Source organism: Cebus imitator, unplaced genomic scaffold, assembly GCF_001604975.1.
Source record: "Cebus imitator isolate Cc_AM_T3 unplaced genomic scaffold, Cebus_imitator-1.0 Scaffold68, whole genome shotgun sequence".
Taxonomy (NCBI): Eukaryota; Metazoa; Chordata; class Mammalia; order Primates; family Cebidae; genus Cebus; species Cebus imitator.
The window spans coordinates 3,948,478-3,969,977 of NW_016107383.1; the positions used below are offsets into that span (position 1 = coordinate 3,948,478).

Consider the following 21,500-nt stretch of genomic DNA (forward strand, 5'->3'; position numbering starts at 1 on the left):
CACTGCAACCTCTGCCTCCCAGGTTCAAGTTTTTCTCGCACCTCAGCCTCCTAAGTAGCTGGGATTACAGACACACACCACCATGCCTGGCTAATTTTTGTATTTTTTAGTAGAGATGGGATTTCACCATGCTGGCTAGGCTGGTCTCAAACTCCTGACCTCAAGTGATCTACCGGCCTTGGCCTTCCAAAGTGCTGGAATTAGAGATGTGAGCCACTGAACCTGGCCTTGAAGATTTTGTCTTAAAAACCCATAATCCTTACGAGAAGACCAAAAAAATGATTGTGGTGCTCATATCTCTGAGTTATCTTGCAGAGAAGTTAATCCCTAAATGATGCAAATCTGGTGAACACAATGTACACAGGGGGACAAACCAAACGGTGAACACTGGTGCTCAAGTATAAATTTTAAGCCCCTGACATTCATGTGAAACTTTACAGCTTTAAACTTTCAAAGCCCACAAAATAGAATTTGTGTAACACTGATAAAAATGTAGATACTAGAGATGCTCAATCATGTGCTCTGTAGGCAAATCACATTTCATGGTTAATTTTGTTGCCAGCAGGATAATAAAGTATGATACAAACTCTAGCAGTCTCAGCTGCCGTTAAATAGTCTGAATGGACAGTGTTAATTGCACACGGCATTGCAATCATTAAGGATGCAGCCACGCAATTCAACCAGTAGATGGGGCACATCCACATGGCAAGTGTCCTCACCGAACCAGGCAGGTGGGAAGAACAGGCCCTGCTTCTTCTCCACAGCCCCCTACCAGTTAAAAAGATACCAAATGCAGAAGGTGAGGCTGTACCTCATCTCTAAAAGAGGTATTTGATTATTTCCTTAACTTCTCTTTCATTCCTATGACAATGTAAATAAAAGGGGTGGAGACTGGTGGGATTAGGAGGGATCAGGGTTGACCACCTCAGAAGGGAGGAATACATTGTCCTTACCCTTTTGAGTCCACTCTATAAAAGCACATCCTTCAGTAGTCAGTCACTTATTCTTACTTTGGACCAATGTCTACTGAGTGCTCACTTCATCCTGGCACTGCTGGCATTGGATGTTAGATCTACAGTGGGGAATCAGACAGGAATATGGTGTGGTTCGTGGAGACTGTGGCTTACTGACACTGAAGACATGCAAATCCAAGTTACCTGTGGCTACAAATCGTGACGGGAACATGAGAATGCTTATGGGTGGATGGTGGCATCTGAGTAAAGATGGGGTGGTCAGAAAAGTCCTCTCTGAAGAAGTGTAATTGAAACTGAGGGCTGAGGACAGAAGAGAAGCCAACTCCCTGAAGAGGGCTACGGGAAGAATATGGGAAGTGGAAAGCACATGTGCAGAGCCCCAATTCGCAACATTCTTGACACACACAAAGAACAATGGAAACTAAGCCAGTCCAAGTGGGAGTGCAGAGGAAGGAAGGGAAGTGATATGGTCAAAGGCGTTTGTCTTACAGGGTACCGGGTGCCTTTAGCTTTGATGCATACTCATGTACTCCACAGAAAACAGAAACACAAAATTATATGGTGCTTAATTTTCCAGATGCTATTCTAAACTTTTTACACATGTAATCTTCACTTATTTCTCACAATAACTCTCAAAGGCAAGTACTATTACAATCATCCCCTTTTTACAGAGGAGAAAACAAATACACAGAGAGGTTAAGTGACTTGCCCCAGACACACAGCTACTATGTGCTAGAGCCCAGATTGGAACCGTAGTGGTCTGACTCCAAAGTGCGTGCTCTTAACTTCTACATTCTCAGAAGCATTGCTGTATTTCAAGGTGACTCTGTATCTCTGAATATCACTATGCTCAGTCTAGGCTACTGTTTATTTTTTTTGCATTTTTGTTGTTTGTTGTTGTTACACTTTTGTATTGCTTTGGTTTTGCTGGCAGACAGCTGATGCGGCCCAAATAAGAAATCTACACTTTGGCACAGCGTACACGACTAGACAGACTTTTCATATGTCCTGATAATCAAGCACCATTGTGTACCTCCACCTTTGCCAGACGCCAGCTTCCTCATGAGTCTGGGTTCTGTACATGGACTCCTGAAAGGCCGGTAAATCAGTGCACTAGATATCTCTGCAAAGTTTCCAGCAGCTGCTTGCCCTGTGCTTACCCTGCCCAGCTCGAGATGGCTCCACATCCTGCTTCTTCCTCTTTCAGGCACTTCAGATATGTCAGTAACACAGGCTGAGGAAGAAGGTGGAAGGAGCAGAGCTAATGTAGTTCTTTAAGAAGCCTCACAGAGCCCGGGAGTACTTTATATATGCTTATGAGGAGCCCGAAGCCCGGTCAGCATAAATCACTGCCAGCGTTTTCTACCTGGACCTGATTTTCAAAAAGATGAAGTCGTTTACATGTTGCAGAAAAGGTTTCTGCAACCAGTTAACCCCTCACCTGCTACAATTTATTCCAACTTCTTCCACAGGCAACAGGTTGCATGGAATCTTCCCACATTGAAATATTAGCAAGACAACTCTATGCCTACTCCATCCTCTCAAAAGGGAGAGGAGCAATGCTGAGAAATAGGTCCCAGCAAAAAGATGTTAAGAAAAATTAAGTGCATATTGCAGTTCAACAACAAAAACACAAAAATCGGAAAATTTTTTTTAAAAGACTTAATTCTTTCCCAGACTAAGAAACAGGTTTACATACTTTCTTTCTCCTTAAATTAAACTTTTGTATTGCTTTGGTTTTGCTTGACCTTAATCCAGTGATTTACACACAGAATGCTGTCACTAAATCTTACATGCTTTCTTTGGGACAGTCTAGACCAGGGGTGTCCAATCTTTTGGCTTTCCTGGACCAGATTGGAAGAAGAAGAATTGTCTTGGGACACACATAAAATACACTAGCACTAACAACAACTGATGAGCTTTAAACACACACACACACACACACACACACACACACACACACACAATCTCATAATGCTTCAAGAAAGTTTATGAATTTGTGTTGAGCTGCATTCAAAGCTGTCCTGGGCTGCATGTGACACAACGGCTGTGGGTTGGACAAGCTTGGTCTAAATAATCCCTACTTCCTTCCTCTTCTCTAAAGATACACAGATTTTTCAAAAAAAAAGTTGAAGCTGTCTTTTTTTTTTTTTTTCAAGAGTTCATAACATTAGTATTCATTTATCTGCATCAAAGATTATTTACCATGACAGAAGCCCAAATGAACATCTTAGAGCCAGAAGGAGTGCCTGAGATGAGCTGGCTGACTACATACAAACACTTGTTGATTTTGCTTGAACCGCCTGTAAATTTCACTTCCTACTTACTAGCTTTTCACCGAGGCCGGGAGGCCTAAATAAAACTTCCTTTACTTTTTTGAGACAGGGTCTTGCTTTGTCACCCAGGCTGGAGTGCAGTGTTGTAATTGTGGCTCACTGTAGCCTTGACATCTGGGCTCAAGCACACTTTAGCCTCCTGAGTAGCTGGGACTACAGGTGTGCACCATCAAATCTGGCTAATTTTTTAAAGTTTTTTTTTTTTGAAAAGATGAGTTATCACTATGTTTCCCAGGCTGGTCTTCTTTATTTTAACCAGTAGTAAAGAAGATCCTATGAGATCATCTTCCATTCAGTGGTATCTATACTTTGTGCTTATAGAGCAAGAAAAACATCCAACGGGTTTACTTAGAAATGACTTCCTTTTGTCTTACACTGACTGAGAACTTTATTTCCTTCATCCTTCTTGTAACCTGGAAGGCTGGAGAATTTTACACACATTGTTCCCTATCTTCCTCATTCTACAGACAAATGTGTTACAGATAAGATTATTTATTTCTGACTGTCAAGACTTATAGCAAAACTTGCTTGTATTACAATATTCATCCTGTCTGAAGATGACAGCACTAATCGTATAAATTGTGTAAATAACCAGGTGCCTTCACACACTGAAAGTCTAGAAATGCATCTGGGTTGACAAATATTTACACTGAGTTACATTGCTTCAATTACCATTAGCTGAAGGGAGAGGGGGTAAGCACTATCACATTAACAAAGCAAGAGGGTCTTCGAGCTTATCATTTCATGGACACTTGTCTTTCTTATGTAAATTTTTAATATACAAGAAGTTAGGCTTGGAGTGGTGGCTCATGTCTGTAATCTCAATACTTTGGGAGGCCAAGAAGGACAGATTACTTGAGGTCAGGAGTTTGAGACCAGCCTGGTCAACATGGTGAAACCCCATCTCTACTAAAACTATAAAATTTAGCCAGACGTGGTGGCACGCGCTTGTAATCCCAGCTACTCGGGAGGCTGAGGCAGGAGAATCGCTTGAACCCGGGAAGCAGAGATGGCAGTGAGCTGAGACTGTGGCACTGCACTCCAGCCAGGGTGACGGCGTGAGACTCCGTCTCAAACAAACAACAACAACAAAAGAAGTTAAACTATTAAAATCTGAAAAACACTAAAAATATTTTTAATTACAAAATATAATTGTCAGTCAAGCAGAGACTTCATCTCAGGGATAACTGATCAAAACTGAGGCACAGAGAAGCTAAGTGGCTGACCAAGGAGACACAGCTGGTGAGGAGCACACCCAGGATTCCAACCAGCTCCACACCGCAAATGTGTTGTAATGTGCTGCTGGCTGCCCCGCCAGCCAACTGAACAGATTGTTTATAAAATGGAGCGAATGCCATCCATCCCACTGGCCCCTTAGAAATGCCCAGAGAATTAACCAAGCTCAGGGACAGTGGGGATGGCACCGAACTGACTGTACAGGTGCAGAGTGTCATGATTTATGCAGGAACCAACTATCAATCAAAGTTACAGAAACCTAGAATTTTATCCATTTTGAGGTATCTCCCAGTAGTGCATGATTAGCCCTTCTTAGAGATGATTCTGTGAGCTGTTATAGGTTTTTGTGTGTTGGTATAGGTTTTTGTGTGTTGGTAGATCTGTCTGAAACTATTTTCAGGTTGTATGAATCTTTGTCTAGGAATTTGCTTCCCTGGCCTTCCCAGAAAATGAAGTGCATTTGCTCTGTTCACAGATAGCTTTCTTTCTTGCTACCCATGGCCATAAGACCAACTCTGAAAACAGTGGTGACCGTGAAAATGTCTCAAGTACATTCCGTTTACTTTCCTTGCATCTAAGCCACTCTTTCTTCTAAAAAGAAAGCTTGGCCGTGTGCAGTGGCTCACACCTGTAATCCCAGAACTCTGGGAGGCTGAGGGAGGCGGATCATCAGGTCAGGAGTTTCAGACAAGCCTGGCCAACTTGGTGAAACCCTGTCTCTACTAAAAATATAAAAATTAGCCAGGCATTGTGGTGTGCGTCTGTAATCCTGGCTGCTCAGGAGGCTGAGCAGGAGAATCACTTGAACCTGGGAGGCAGAAGTGGCAGTAGGCCAAGATCATGCCACTTTATTCCAGCCTGGGCAACAAGAGCAGAACTCCGTCTCACACACACACACACACAAAATAAAAATAAAAATAAAGAAAAAAAAAAAAAAGAATGCTTGAGGCCAGGCTTGGTGGCTCACGCCTGTAATTCCAGCACATTGGGAGGCCGAGGTGGGTGGATCACGAGGTCAGGAGTTCAAGACCAGTCCGGTCAACATGGTGAAACCCCGTCTCTATTAAAAATAGAAAAATTAGCCAGGTGTAATGGTGCATGCCTGTAATCCCAGCTACTTGTGAGCTGAGGCAGGAGAACTGTTTGAACCCAGGAGGCAAAGGCTGCAGTGAGCCGAGATTGTGCCACTGCACTCCAGCCTGGGTGACAAAGTGAGACTGTCAAAAAAAAGAAAAAGAAAAGAGAAAGCTAGCTAGCTTGAGGAAATTTATAGTCCAGGAAAATGAGTGGGAAAAGGATGCTATTTAAATGCAAAATCACTCCTGCTAGAGGTGGTGGTGGGAGTGGGGAGAGGAGAGATGAAGGAATAGGGTGGGCAGAAGAAAATTTCCAACCATGGGCAATTCCATTTTCGGCTGTTCCATGGAGACAAACCAATTAGCGTGGATTTTCAAGGTGGTTTGTATGAACTGGCTACTTGCCCGTTATGAATTGGACTGGGATTAACTAGCTCATTCCAAACACTCACCAAACAGCAAATGGTCACATGAAAATGATTTTTAATCACCAACAACCTGGCTGGACTGGATACTTGGAGATGAAAGCCTTGATGACCTCCTACCAATATTCAAAGAGACTGTGACTCCCACTTCTACCCACTTCTATATATCCTTTCTCCCTGCCCTCTCCATTTCTTGCTTTTATTCCTTAAAAAGTTCTTTTGCAGTTCCAAGGCTGTTTGTTTTCCTGAACATAAACATACATATTAACCAACCAACCTGGTAAATGGTCAATGTGTTTGAATGCCGTTAATGTGTTTTATCATATGAGCTTGCATGACCACCTCATCTATAAGTTTAGTTCCACCCCCAAGTTCTAGAAACCAGTTTACTTCTAACAGAGAAACCCTGAGAAACTTGGACTCAATATCTAGGACTTCAGCACATGACTAATGCCATAAGCCCTTTTAATTATTTGTTTCAGCTTTTTACAGCTGGAGTTTCCCTTGTTCCAGACACCAAGTCCGTACTTTATATCCCAGGCTCGGGAACTTGGCTCCAGGGATTACACCAGCCACCGGCATGTTCATTCATTCTTTTCTCCAAGTAAATGATCCCTCCACCAGGGTAAACAACCTCAGGAAGAGAGGCTAAGGCGATTTCAGCTGCAACACTCCATATGTGGCATCTCTGTGGCTTCCTACCTTAGATAACTGCTGCCCTCCTTTCCCTCACCCATTCCCCTCTGGGGACCCACTCAGTCCCTTTGGCTTAGGTGGGACTGATCGCCACTCCCAGCTTTAGGGGCAGCATGTGATCTGAGTATAAGCCCCAAGGACGTCATCATACTTCCCAGGTCACAGTTTTTCAGGGATGATGTTGGGAATCATTGAAGGCAGGCAATATGGCCAGTCAACTTCTTTTTTAAATTTAAATTTAATTTTTATTTTTTAAGATGAAGTCTTGCTCTTGTCACCCAGGCTGGAGTGCAGTGGCGTGATCTTGGCTCACTGTAACCTCTGTCTCCCAGGTTCAAGCAATTCTCTTGCCTCAGTCTCCCGAATAATTGGGATTACAGGCACCCCCCACGATGCCTGGCTAATTTTTATATTTTTAGTAGAGACCAGGTTTCACCATGTTAGTCAGGCTGGTCTCGTACTCCTCACCTTCTGATCTGCCTGCCTCTGCCTCCCCAAGTGCTGGGATTACAGGTGTGATCCAATGTGCCCGGCCTTTTTTTTTTTTTGAGACAAGGTCTCATTCAGTCACCCAAGCTGAAGTGCAGTGGCATAATCATAGCTTACCACAGCCTCAACCTACTTGCCTCAAGAAATCCTCCCACCTCAGCCTCCTGAGTAGCTGGGACCACAGGACATGCCACCATGCCTGGCTAATGCTTTTATATTTTGTAGAGATGGAGTCCCACCATGTTGCCCAGGATGGTCTTGAGCTCTTGGGCTCAAGCAATCCTCTCACCTTGGCCTCCCAAAGTGCTGGGATTAGAGGCATGAGACAAGTCAGCACTGGTAGTATCTGCAGTAGAGGTAGGAAGAAGCTATATTCTTCCACACATCCTCACTACCAAGGAGAATGTTAGGATGCAAGCATGTCTTGGAACAAATGTTGAAGTCCTGCCAAAATTCCAGCCCAGAAAGCAGGGCCTGATACCCACTGCCAGACCACATGAATGCCGACACAGAGTAGCCAGCCCTCAGCAGGCCGCCTCCTGGACTTCCTCCACTCACCTGCCCCGGGGCCTCAGGACCTCCCCAGAGCCAAATGCCTGCCAAAATCTCACATTTTGCCCAACTCTACGTTCCCTGCTGTGTGTGTTCTGCCTGGCGGGCTGGACTTCCTGCCAGCACCCACAGGCCCCCACCCGGTGTCTGCCCCTCTTCAGTGCACGAGGCTTCTCTCCAGGCCCATGTCCTCCGGTTTGCTCTGCGAACCTCAGTGAGCCTGCCCAAGCCTGCCTTCACATCCACGGTGAGGAAGAATTTAATGAAAGAAAACCAATGCGCCAATCTCTAATACTGGAACAGAAATTCCAATAGGTGGTGAAGCTCGATCTTGCCCATAAATAGTGATTTGTTTCTTTGGCCCAGATGACTGGAAGGACAAACCTCAGAGCTGGCTAAGGGGCTGGCAGACAGGTCAATTCTCTAAGTCCATGACGCACAGGAATGTTCTGGTCTCAAGTGCATGATGAAGTCAATTACCAGAAGTTTTTTAAATTGTCCAATGTATTTACCTCCTTGTCCTAAACTAGAAATTCAAATAAAACACACAGTAAATTTCCTCCTTTTTCTGGCAATACTGGCTTTTACTGAAGGATAATGTGGCAGGAACAAAGCTCATTTTCAATATATCACTTTATAGTATCTACATCTTAATGTCAAACACAATAACCACTAGCATATAAATGCTATTCCTGATTTTAAAATAATCCTATTTAATTAAGCTACATTTTAATGGATTGTATTTGCAAAGGAAGGGTGGAGTTCAAATTCTTTAGCCATAAACATTCATTTTTCCTCACATTTATATTCATGCACACACACACACACACACACACCACACACACACAAACACACACATCTCCTTGAAATAAGGTAATATTGAGTAGTATTTTTAATAATGCAGTTCTAAAAAAATCAAATAAAATCAAATAGTCTTTTGAATCATGAATTAATTTGTAAGATTCAGAAAAAAACTCATTTTACTATGAGAGACAAAAGAAGAAAACAATGAAGTGACGTTGGTACCCCTGTTGCAAGAATCAATGTCCCCAACCTTGAAGTACTACTGATTTCAAATGAAAATGTCATTTCTGTACTTGTAAGACTTTGCTCTTGCCATTGTATTCCAGTCCAGGTGACAAGAGCAAAACTCTGTCTTGAAACAAAACAAAACACTTAAAAAAAAAAAAAAAAAAGACTTTGCTCCTTACTTTAAAAAAAAAATTAGGAAAATGAAAAAATTTCATCTAAAGATGATCAAACTATTCACTGATTATTTCTGCAATGGCTCATTTCTCTTAACACAGAAACAAAACTAAAACTGAAGGAATTAAATGTGATAATGATGTATCTCTCAAATCTCATGGTAAAATTGGATGCTCACTGGCATTAAAACACACCTCCCACCAATAACTTTCCTTTGTGAGTGCCAAGGTGTGGGTCTCTCTTATTCAAAGATCTGAGAATTGTTATGTCTGGGCATCTGCTCAATTCAACATTTGCTGCCAGTCTGTTATTTGCTAGGGACTTTCCTAGGCACAGGGGATAGAAAGGTGATCCTCTGAGAGCTGAAAATCAGTGTAACAATGGGTATTAAGTAGCAGGAGCAAGGAGGGGTCTGATGTTGATCTTGAGTGCACCATTTGTTTCCACATTCTAGTAAACTGTCCATCAGTCTGTACTATTTACCCTGGAGAGAACTGTGGACATGTGACTCATTCATCATCAGTCCTTAGCTCTACATTTATTTTACTGTCATGCAACTTACTCCAGAGTAGGAGGCCTCTTCCTACTGCAAGTGTTAGAAAAAACAGATGAACTTAACCAGTCCACAAAGCATAAAGAGATTGGGAGCCTGTTGAAAGCCGGGACAGTATCACTCTACTTGGTGTCCTGTATCCACATCAGGACTCAGTGAGTATACCATAAATGCCTTGAAAAAAAAAAAAAAAAAAAAAGATTGAAGGAATAAAAGGAAATATATTTTAATGATCCAGTGTGAAAAATCACCTTAGTATTATAGATAGCATTCAGGAGAATACCAACTGAGTTTCCATTCTGTAGACAGGTAAAGCAATAGAGAGACAAAAAATTAAAAGATCAAATCTCTAGCTGATATAACTGGGAAAAAAATGTAAAAAGGGCTGATCTCTAAGGCCAAGGTCTGAGCACAACCTTTGGCTAATGCATAGAATTTTCCTATGCATTGCCTGCATCTTATACAAGTATTTAAAAGCATTCACCAATCTGCCCTTTCTTGGTTTTAGCTGTATTCTCACATAGTTTTCTGATGTAATCAACAAAAAAATCAACCCTCGTAGTGCTTTGATTATTTTGCAGTATAATTATTTGGAGAGTATGGCATCTTCTGAGCATGATCCTGTAATAACTTCAAGGCAAAAATGCAGTTCTATTGCTTTTGACATAAATGCAGGTACCGGAATACTCTGGCGCCAACAATAGGATCAAGGGATAGAACTCTTCCTTCAGAAGGCTTTGTAAGATGCCTTCATCCTCACCCCTATGAGGGGCTTTTGCACACATCTGTTTCAGCACAGTCCCCTAGAGATATCTAAAATCTAATTAACCAATTAATTTGCAAATATATTCTAATTTATTCGAGGCAGATCTTCTTGGGTGTTAAATTATCTGACACTGAACCATATACAGTATACAAGAGCAGGACCTCATTGAAATACCACAGGTTACCCCCATGCAAGAACTGCTAGGTGGGCTCTGGTCTACAAGGATTTCTATCCCCTAATGAGAACATGAGTTATCATTGTCAGGTTAGGTTGTGTGTGCTTTGGTAAGTTACTGCTAAACACATTGGTGAGAGCTGAGAGGTCATCAGGCACTCTGGGGCTTGTCTTCTAAAACTGCTTCCACAGTATCCCCTAGGGTAGGCCTGGGGTGGGCATGGTTGCCTGGGTCCAAGGTATTGAAGAAAAGAAGCCAGCTCAGTGGCTCATGGATGTAATCCCAGCACTGTGCGAGGCTGAGGCAAGAGGATCACTGGAGTCCAGGAGTTTGAGACCAGCCAACACAGCGAGACCCTGTCTCTGCCAAAAAAGGAAAATTAGCTGCTTGGGGTGGCGTGTGCCTGAAGTCCTAGCCACTTGGGAAATTGGGGTGGAAGGATCTCTTGGGCTCAGTAGATAGAGGCTGCAGTGAGCTACATCACACCAATACAGTGCTACACTGCAGCCTAGGCAACAGAGTGAGACCCTGTCTCAAAAGAAAGTAATGAAAGAAAGAAAAGAAGTAAAAGGGAGGAAGAATGGGAGGGAGAGAGGGAGGGAGGAGAAAAAATAAGATGCTGATATGTACTCCTCTTAGTCTGTTTTCCTAGGGCAGAAGAAGGGAAGTTTCAGTTATGGGAAGAGTATACTCTATCATACTGGGAAGTACTAACTGCTATTAATTTGCATGCAGAACTCTATTCTTCAACAAAGCAGCCACAGCAGGTAACATTGTTTACTCAGACAATCAAGTTGTAATTTACTGAACTTGTGGATTTAAAAAAAAAAATGGCTGTTCTTAATTGCTACATTGCAACATTTTATCCAGCTCAATGACTGTATAGCTACAGATAAGAACTGAGAATAACACTATCAAATGTTAGGGGGATTACCTAATTTACAAAATGACGAGTATCTCAATGCAGAGTGTGTTGTTACCTAAAAATACAAAATGTGGATTTTAATATGTTTCTGATGACATGTTTGGATAGCTGCTAATTGTGCAGCATTAAAGCAAAGCTGATTTTGTTATTTATCTTTTAATTCAAAGACAAATTATTATTTTTACTATTCACAAAATGGAAAAGCAATGGCAATATTATACAATGTGTTTTGGTATCTTACTTCTATAATATAAATTTTTTCTACTATTCAATCAATTTCAGAATTCTCCAAACACGTATAAATCAAATACTGAAGCAGAGGGGGGATAAAAAAGGAAATGGATGTCCAGTTTAGGGTTGAGGAAGCCAAAACAGGATTTTACATAATAGATTCTGAATTTTTTCAAGGATTAGGGAGAAGTTGAAGAGTGTTAGAATTTGCTACGGTCTGAATGTTTGCTTCCCACAAATTTCATGTGTTGAAATCCTAACCCAAAGAGTGATGGGATGATGATGTTGAGCTTTTGGGAAGTGATTACATCACGAGGGTAGAAATCTTCTTGTTTATAAAAGAACCTGCAGAAAGCTTCCTTGCCCTCTCAGCCATGTGAAAATACGATCATAAGCCCACAGTTTGCAATTGAAAGCAGGCCTGCACCAGAAGCTGACCATGTTGGTAGCCTGAGCTCGGACTCTGAGTCTCCACAACTGTGGAAAATAAATTGCTGTTGTTCATTAGCTGCCCAAATAGGCTGAGTTCTTACAGTTAAAACTTGGATGGGTCAATTCATAATAGTTGCCTAAAAGGATAATCTATACATGCAAACTTCTTTCTGACAACAAAACTACAATTTCCCATGAAGTTGAGACGGGTTAAGGAAATGGAGAAAATATGGTTAAGACCAATGTTGTCCTCTCATCTTTTTTTTTTTTTTTTTTTTTTTTTTTTGAGTATTGCTCTGTTTTTTGGCTGGAGGGCAGTGATGCGAGCTTGGCTCACTACAACCTCCACCTTCAGGGTTCGAGTGATTCTTGCATCTCAGCCTCCTGAGTAGCTGGGATTATAGGCACATGCCACCATCACACCCTGCTCATTTTTGTATGTTTAGTAGAGATGGGGTTTCCCCTTGTTGGCCAGGCTGGTCCTGAACTCCTGGCCTCATGTGATCTTTCTGCCTTGGACTCCTAAAGTGCTAGGATTACAGGGGTGAGCCACTGCACCCAGCCTCACTTTTAAGGGAGAACTAAAGTGGTATCTAAAGATAGGCATCATAACAGGATTGGGGTGATTTTCAACATTCATATAAAAAATGAGTTTATCAACACTCAAAAAAGATTTATTTGGTATTTCTGGTTTATTTGTTTAAAATGCCACCAAAACACAACATACTATGACTATCTTCCTCTATTTGAAAAGAAATGTGGTAAATATGCTACAAAGTGGCCTGGGAGAATTTCTTAAGTATCTCCTGTGACCAATATACTTTAATCCTTTCACCCTTGTTACCCTCAGCATTCGTTTAGGTGCAGAGCAGCTGGTGAGTAAATTTGGGTATAATAGGCTAGTCCAGTTCATTCTAATAATGAGAAATTCCTAATTTGAAATAGTCATTTCTTTTTAACGTAGACGTGAACAGAGAGGTTCAAAAAGCTTTGATAGATAGTTATAATGCATAATGAGGGATATATGTTGTCAAGTTTGGATGACAATTTAGTTCTTTATTGTTTTTTCCATTGTATTTTTTTAAAAAGAACAATCCTGACCAGGCACGGTGGCTTATGCCTATAATCCCAGCATTTTGGGGAGGCTGAGGCAGGCGGATCACCTGAGGTCAGTTTGAGATCAACCTGGCCAACATGGCGAAATCCCGTCTCTAATAAAAATACAAAAATTAGCCAGGTATGGTAGCACATGCCTGTAATCCCAGCTACTGGGAAGACTGAGGCGGAAGAATCACTTGAACCTGGGAGACGGAGGTTGCAGTAAGCTAAGATTACGCCACTGCACTCCAGTCTGAGCAAGAGAGACTCTGCCTCAAAAAAAAAAAAAAGGAACAATCCTTCCTCCTTTTCCTAAATTATCTTGGGTAATTTGCTAGATGAGCTATCATACAGTCCCCCCATTGATCTATTCTGTTACTCATGTGCCCATAAAAATCTAGGCAGCACATTACTGACAATATGAACTTCAGAAAGTCTTTCATCCAAATGGATTCCAATACCAATGATAGAAGAAACTAGTAAATACATTCCTTTTCCATCTTCTTTAGTGTCAAAGCACAGATACAGGTGACTGCATATTAAACACTGTCCAGTTTTCAGCACCATTTCCTGAATTCCTTCTTCCTAACTGTCCATTAGCAGTTTTGACAGTAGTGTTAGCCAGACAGTCTCCTTTCTATATATGTAAGGTGTGAAAATAAAAGATTTTAAACTACAGCTTGAAGGAGCAAAGTATTGTTTGTTGGTCAGGTTTTCTACAGATATGACATTAAAAAAACACTGGCAAGAGAAATATTGGTACTCTCCTCTGTGAGTTGATATCAAGACTGGAAATCACCTGCCTAAGAAGATAATTTAAAGGTAGGGGATGGGGCCAGGCACAGTGGCTCATGTCTATAATCCCAGCACTTCGGGAGGCCGAGGCAGACAGACCACTTGAGGTCAGGAGTTTGAGACCAGCCTGGCCAACATGGTGAAATCCCATCTCCACTAAAAATACACACACACACACACACACAAAAGTCAGATGTGGTGGCATGTACTTGTAATTCCAGCTACTCAGGAGGCCAAGGCAGGACAACAGCTAGAATCTGGGAGGTGGAGGTTGTAGTGAGCCAAGATCGCACTACTGCACTCCAGCCTGGGTGACAGAGTGAGACTACATCAACGAACGAATGAATGAATGAATGAATGTAGGGGATGGCAAAGGAAGAAGCCTTAGTATCTACCCCTTCCAGCATCTTGTTTCTAAAATAACAGGTGTAATTTCAGAGCCCCAACTGCTAATTCCACAAGCAAAATTGTTTTAAGCAATGCTCTCAATGCGTTCTAGAGACTTTTCAGGGTCACTCTTATTTGCTAGATTTCCATGATATTCAAGTTTCTAAGTGGGCAAAAATCATCAGCTGCCAAGTACCATCTCTGGGGGAGAGGAGTTGAGGGAAAGAGTAAAAAAGGACAGAAAAGAATATAAAGAAATGCTGAAAAAACCCAGATCAGGACTCGAGATTCCAGGTTTCCAGATCAGCAAATGCCCATCTGGCCCTTCTCCCCATGCAAGCAGTGGGCAGTGACCATGGGTGCTACTGCAGTGGGTAGAACCAGGTTCTAAAAATTCAAACCTTCCCAGCAGGAAAGAGGACAACAGGCTAGTGAAAAGAGAAATGCTGAAGACAAGGAAAGCTGACCTGAAGCTTTCTTTAGAACCTGAAGAACACAAGTAAATTCATGCAGCAATTATTCTGAGCACCTTTCAGTGCCAGAAACTACAAGAGATCGTCACTATGTAGAGATAAATAATATTCAGGTCTTGGCCTAAGGGGACTAAGAATCTAATAGTCTAACCATTAACCAAATAGCAACATTAAAGGGTGATAAATACTCTATGTGGAAGTGGACTCAGAGTGTATTGGCGTAGACTGGGACAGAGACACATCTCACAAGGAAAGTATACAGAAGAAATGACACTTGAATTTTAAACAATAAGATTTAGAGACGGAGGAACAAAGAAAGACTACCTATGTCAAAAGGGAGAATGCAAATGAGCATGCTATAATTGAGAACTAAGGCAGAAACACAGAGCAATTTATTTCAGAAACACCCCTATTTATTTTAAAACATACTAGACTCCAGACTCAGAGAGTACGGACAGATGCTTTATAAAACTGCTTTTTAAAAATGTTCCACACATGTGGTCCAATGAAAATTTTAAGAAATGCATTCTATTCTGTGTTGATAAAATAGAATTTGGGTTCTTTCCTATTTTTTTTTTTTTAAAGAATTTTCTACCTGCTAGAAGTAAGGACATAGAATAAAATAAATAATAAAAATAATAAAATGGGAGATGTGGGGGCATGGCATAGCATCTAATTGTAAAGGATCTTAACACTTTATGTTTTCTCTCTGAGTCTTTTTTCCTGATCAGGGCCATCAGGCAGGAAAGTACTGAATATTGACACAAAATTAAACAATTACTAGTCACTAGTGATTGGAAACTCATTACCATTCATTCTTCCATAAATATTTACGGAGCACATGTTAAGTCTGAGGCATTTTTCGAAGGTATTAGAACTACAACAGTAAACAACAACAAAAATTGTAAAGGAATGTCACAAGTAAGCATCCACAGACATTTCAGATCCCAGGCTATGGGAAAAGAATGACATTAAAACGAGAAAACAATATGGTCACCCAGGAACCTACTTTCCTATATAGAGAACTCCTGGATGTGTCTCAAAGCTAACTAAAGCTCTGGTCAGGTCACAGAGGCACGATTAAACCAGCCCTAATGACTGAGGACCTTGAAGACCCTGGATGTAAATGACAGAGTATCTTTCGCACGCTGCTGTCCTTTTAGTCAATTCACTTTTACCCAGTGCAGACTTCAATGTTTGCAAAGTCTGGAGGCCAGTGCAACTGAAATGGTCAGGCCTTCCCTAGCCTCATGAGAGAAGGTCACCGAATTAATGAGGGACCAGATGTAGGCTCTTCATAGTTGGAGCCACCACCCCAAGAAAAGCTCCAGGGAGGGGAAGGGAAGTAAGCAACAGCCAACTCAATAGGAAACCTTCACAGGGTGTGCAGAGCACTTGCTGGCCAGATTCTGTAACACTGAGACTTGTTGTTTCCACTGTGGCACAACACAGCCAAGCTGAGGTGAGAAAAAATAATTAGGTCCCAAATCTGCATTAAAACATTTTTGCAGGATTTTGTTCTTGAAGTGGAAAACTGTTCCCACAAGGTCTATTTTTAACCATTTTATTTTAAAGAGATCAGAAAACCACTTCATGTTGAAATTTCTCGGTGGGAAATTTTACAGTTATGCTACTTAAATCCAACCTAACGATGACAAAGCAGAGGAAATGAGTGAATGGGCCAAGTCTGTGGAAATATAGCCGTCCCTCCCGCTTAAATCAGTGTCATGGCTCAGAGAAGCCATGCGTACAGTATGGCGTATATATTTCCTTTCTGACCCAATTCAAAAGTCAAGCAGAATTGGGAATTTAAAGTACAAGCACATAATCAACTTTTTCATTAAACAAGTTTTAATGTTTCTTCTCCCTAAAATGAGGCAAAGATAATATTTCAAGTAATTGATGACACCCTGGTTATAATACACTGAGGCTCTGCCTCTTGGTGATTTAACTTGTGGTGTCAATTAATTTATTTAGAGAAACAAATATTCAGCTGGGTGCGGTGGCTCACACCTATAATCCTGGCACTTTGGGAGGCCAAGGTGGGCAGATTGCTTAAGGTCAGGAGTTCAAGACCAGCCTGGCTAACATGGTGGAAACCCTATCTCTACTAAAAGTACAAAAACTACCCAGGAGTGGTGGTGGGCATCTGTAGTTTCAGCTACTAGGAAGGCTGATGCATGAGAATCACTTGAGCCCAGGAGGTGAAGGTTGTAGTGAACAGAGATCATGCCACTGCACTCTAGCCTGGGTGACAGAGACTCAGTCTCTAAATAACATATATACATATATTCTTATAAATAAATAAGGTATATATTCAACCTACTATCCAGAGTCAGGTTTTCTATTAGAGGCAGAAAAAGGAACATGATTATCCTGAGTATACACTTCACTAAAATCAAAGGGAAAACTCATAGAAAATAAATGACATAGCACATTCATTGAGCAAATATTTCATGGTCATCTGCTGTGTGCCAGGCACTTGAGATACACCATCAGGAACAAACCTCTGCCTTCATGGAGTTCTTCTTTTATCATTAAACACACAAACCATGTTTTAGAAATTAGATGACCTGGCATAAAGATGGTCAAGTTGCTTGTGATTCAGCTTAAAATCTCTCAAAAGGCTAAAGAGAGGAGCATCAAAGGAGGAGAAAGATTTCTGGAACAACCAATCTCTGCAGAGAAGAACATCCAGTGCTGTAAATGCAACTGGCTCAATGCCCTTTCTTATTCTCATAATCACACAAGTCCAGGTTTACAACCTTCCAATGATTCCATTCTCGAACCTGAGAGCTATAAACAGGCACAACAGTATGATGAGGATGTCATGCCCGTGGGCTGAGCTCTGTTGCAGAAACAAATGACCTCAGCATTTTGATGGTGTTCAACAGCACATCCATCGAGGGTTGGCTGTGGGCTATGCTCCATATCTTCACAGTGGGGCCCATGCTATAGAGTACCCGACCCCTAAGACATTACGGCATTCATGGCAGAAGGAACCATAAGAATGGTGAAGCCATAAAATGGCTCTTCAAGCTTTTCCTTGTAGGTGGCACAGGTGATTGAGCTCTCATTTCATTGGCCAAAGCAGATAACATAGCTAGAGGTCAACAGCTCAAGAATGTATCATCCTACAGGCAACAACAGCAAACACAACACTCAATGATGGATAGGTTGTAGCATTTATCAAAGTGCAGCTGACTATCAAAAAAGATGTAGAGAATATTTCTAACCCTTCCATTTTCCCAGACATGTGATTACTATTACATTGTGACCGAATCTTCTGAAGGGAAATGACTCCCTTTCATGTCATAATTTCTCCCCAGACCAGTAGCACACAGGATGTAAAGTGAAAGAAAAACGGAAGCTGGAGAAGTTTGAGAAAACTAATTTCTCTTTCTGTGGTTAGATGTCAAACAATTCATTTTCCCCCTCAATCATTCCTTTTCACAAGAAAAAACAGGAACTCAATAAATTACAGTGTGGAAGACTACAATCTATATTTTATTTTGCAGCTAGTAAATTCTTCCCGAGATCCACATGGTACTTTATATGGGCAAAAGGAAGGAGACTGGCTATGGTAACACTAACCTCTTGAACTTTTGTTATGCATCAGTTAAATGAAATTAGAATACAGGAAAGACATACCTTAGCAATTGGAATGGGCATCAATGGTCTTTGTTTCAAAAGTGAGACCAAGCAAGTGCAAGAACGTGCACAATCTAGCGATAAGTATTTTATGCATTCCCCCCCAAAACACAAAAGAACACTAGAAATTGTTCCGATCAGTCCCTGGTCACTCCTAAAAAGATGTGATCCTAAAACAGATTTGAGTTGGTATTATTTCAGCCACTTTGGAAAAAGAGAGCCTACTACTTACAATTCAAGATCCATAAACCATATAAGGTATGCTTTGGATGAGTCTTTCAACTTTTCTACATGTTTAAAAATGTATGTTAATTTCTAAATAAAATGTTAGGGGAAAATAATGAGTAAGCCTGGACCTTCAGTAAGCCTAAAAATAATGAGTTAGCCTTTGAACCCCAGGAACAATAATTCTCTATGCATAATCATGGATGAAATTCCCTTACCATATAAAAATTTTTAACAACCTCCATAACCTAAACAATAAATACCATTCTACTAGCAAGTCTGGTCACATGCATGTATTCAGTCATTCATCCAAAGAACATTTTAAATTACAACATGTATGTAGAACTCTGCTTGCCAGTTCTAGATTCATTTGCTTCAAGCAACACACCAAGCTACCAAATCAACAAATGGTCAATTTGCCAAAGATAGCGTGCTGAATGACAAATCTTCTGAATTCACCAGGTTTATGAACAACTTGTTCCTTTAAATCATTTGGGGAGTTTACAGTAGTTTGTATATCATGGGATGGGGTGTTGGGAAAATGGTTAGGAGATTTCTGAAGTTTGTGACAGGTTTTCCTACTGCTTTCATAGTACTAAAAGAATGGTCAACTTATCAAAAGCTAAAGATGGTTTTGTTTTCTTATGAATGTTTAAGATCTACAAAAATGTATTCCATAATCAGTAACCAATGAGTCACCAGAAAGTTTTAACATATATGTTGCTTTGTGTTGACTCTTTTATGAGCTCTTTGGTGTGCTGGGTTTATTGACCTTATAACCTTCGTACGATATGTTTTACATTATGCATCTTTTAATAGTTTTGCATTACTCTTGTTCTGGATTAGGTGTAGTATTTAGGGACATATCTTCCTTATAAAATAAAGCCACCTAGTAGAAAGCAAGTGCAGGGAACAGGAATGTACGCTCAACAAGGGCAAGTTATGGTCTAGTTCAGAGGTGGTAAACTATGGTTCATGCATTGCCTGTTTTCATAAATCAAGTCTTTTAAAACACAGCTTGCACTTGTTTTATGTACTGCTGTGGCTGCTACTGCACAAAAAGAAAAAAATGTCAGAGTTTAATGGTTGCAGTAGAAATGGTAAGGCCTTGAAAGCCTAACATATTTACTGCCTGACACTTTGAAAAAAATAATATTTGGTACTAGGGATCTAGTTTATTATGGTATCCACAGCTCCTGGAGCAATGCCTGACTCATTTATGAGGGCTACGTAAATACTAGTTGAATGAATGAATGACTCTTGGTTTTTAGCAAATGGCTGGTCCACATTCCTCACTCATTGCAGTGCTGTCTCACAACTTGTGGGCTGTTGAGAGGTGTTGGTTCATCCTAGTGACACAGAAATTAGGCAACTTGAGTCCACGGGTAAAGCGAACCACCTCTGTGGTTCCAGGACCAATGCCAATTGTAATGCAGATGATTGGTTTGTAGCAAAGTAAAAACCAACTCACATTTCTGCAAAGACTATATTGGGAAACTCCAAACGCAACTAAGCTGCCTGGTCTCTAAAAACTCAAGTCACTGTTTGTCCCTAAAAAGAAAAGAAAATGTAGGTTGGCCAATCCTTCTTCCCTCTTCTGAAGGTTGGCAGTGATTTTGTGGTCAAAGTGATGAGCTACCCTGAAAAGTCAGAAGGAAACCACAAAACCCACGCCCATTCCTCCCAAGCTACAGTTGCTGCTGCACACAGCAGAAATATTTATCTTCCACCAGAGATCCCCCAGGACTATCCTGGATAGAGTAGCTTCTGTAAATGTTATTCTGATGGGAAATACTATAAAAACGTCAAGAGGTGTTCAATCTAGTGGGAATTTTCTGCCATTTAAGACCTGTTAAGGAACCTGTAACCAGACAAAGCTAATGTGCTAGAATTTTGTTTAGTTAATTAATTTAATTAATTAACTTATTTAGACAGGTTTTCACTCTGTCAGCCAGACTGGAGTGCAGTGGCATGATCTCAGCTCACTGCAGCCTTTGCTTACCAGGATCAAGTGATTCTCCCACCTCAGCCTCCTGAATAGCTGGGACTACAGGCAGCTGATTTTTGCATTTTTTTTGTAGAAAAAGGGTTTCACTAGGTTGGCCAGGCTGGTCTCAAACTCCTGATGTCAAGTGACCCTCCGGCCTCAGCCTCCCAAAGTGTTGGGATTACAGGCATGAGTCACCACACCTGGCCTGTTAATTTTAAATGGCAAGTGGCAGGATGGTTGACTGGTTAGTTGAGGGGTGTCTAGCAGTCCTGTTTTAATTTCCTCTTACCTGTTAATGCCACTATGATGAAGGCTCCTCTCCTCCCCATCCCCATACATTCAGTTCAACCAATTCCTAGTCTTAGTAAAATTCCCCAGGGTAGAACAAGGACACAGATCATTACTATGAAGCTTTATGGGTACCCTAAGTCAACTCATTTTCTCCAAAGCAGGAACACTAAATCAGTGCTTGGTGCCTATCACTGTTTTAGGTATTCTGCATATAAAAATATGATACGGTAGCCAGGCATGGTGGCTCATGCCTGTAATCCCAGCACTTTGGGAGGCTGAGGCAGGTGGATCACTTGAAACCAGGAGTTCGAGACCAGCCTGGGCAACATGGTGAAACTTTGTCTCTACCAAAAATACAAAAATTAGCCAGGAGTGGTGGTGGGCACTTGTAATCCCAGCGACTAGGGAGGCTGAGGCAGGATAATTGCTTGCATGGGGGAGATAGAGGTTGCAGTGAACTGAGATCATGCCACTGCACTCCAGCCTGGGAGACAGAGTGTGACTCTGTTTCAAAAAAA

General features: G+C 41.3%; 1 protein-coding gene across 1 annotated transcript in view; it reads right to left on the reverse strand.

Moving 5' to 3' along the window:
• Positions 1-21,500, reverse strand: part of EXT1 (exostosin glycosyltransferase 1) — a 314,862-nt gene that overhangs the window by 62,633 nt on the left and 230,729 nt on the right. The window lies entirely within an intron of this gene.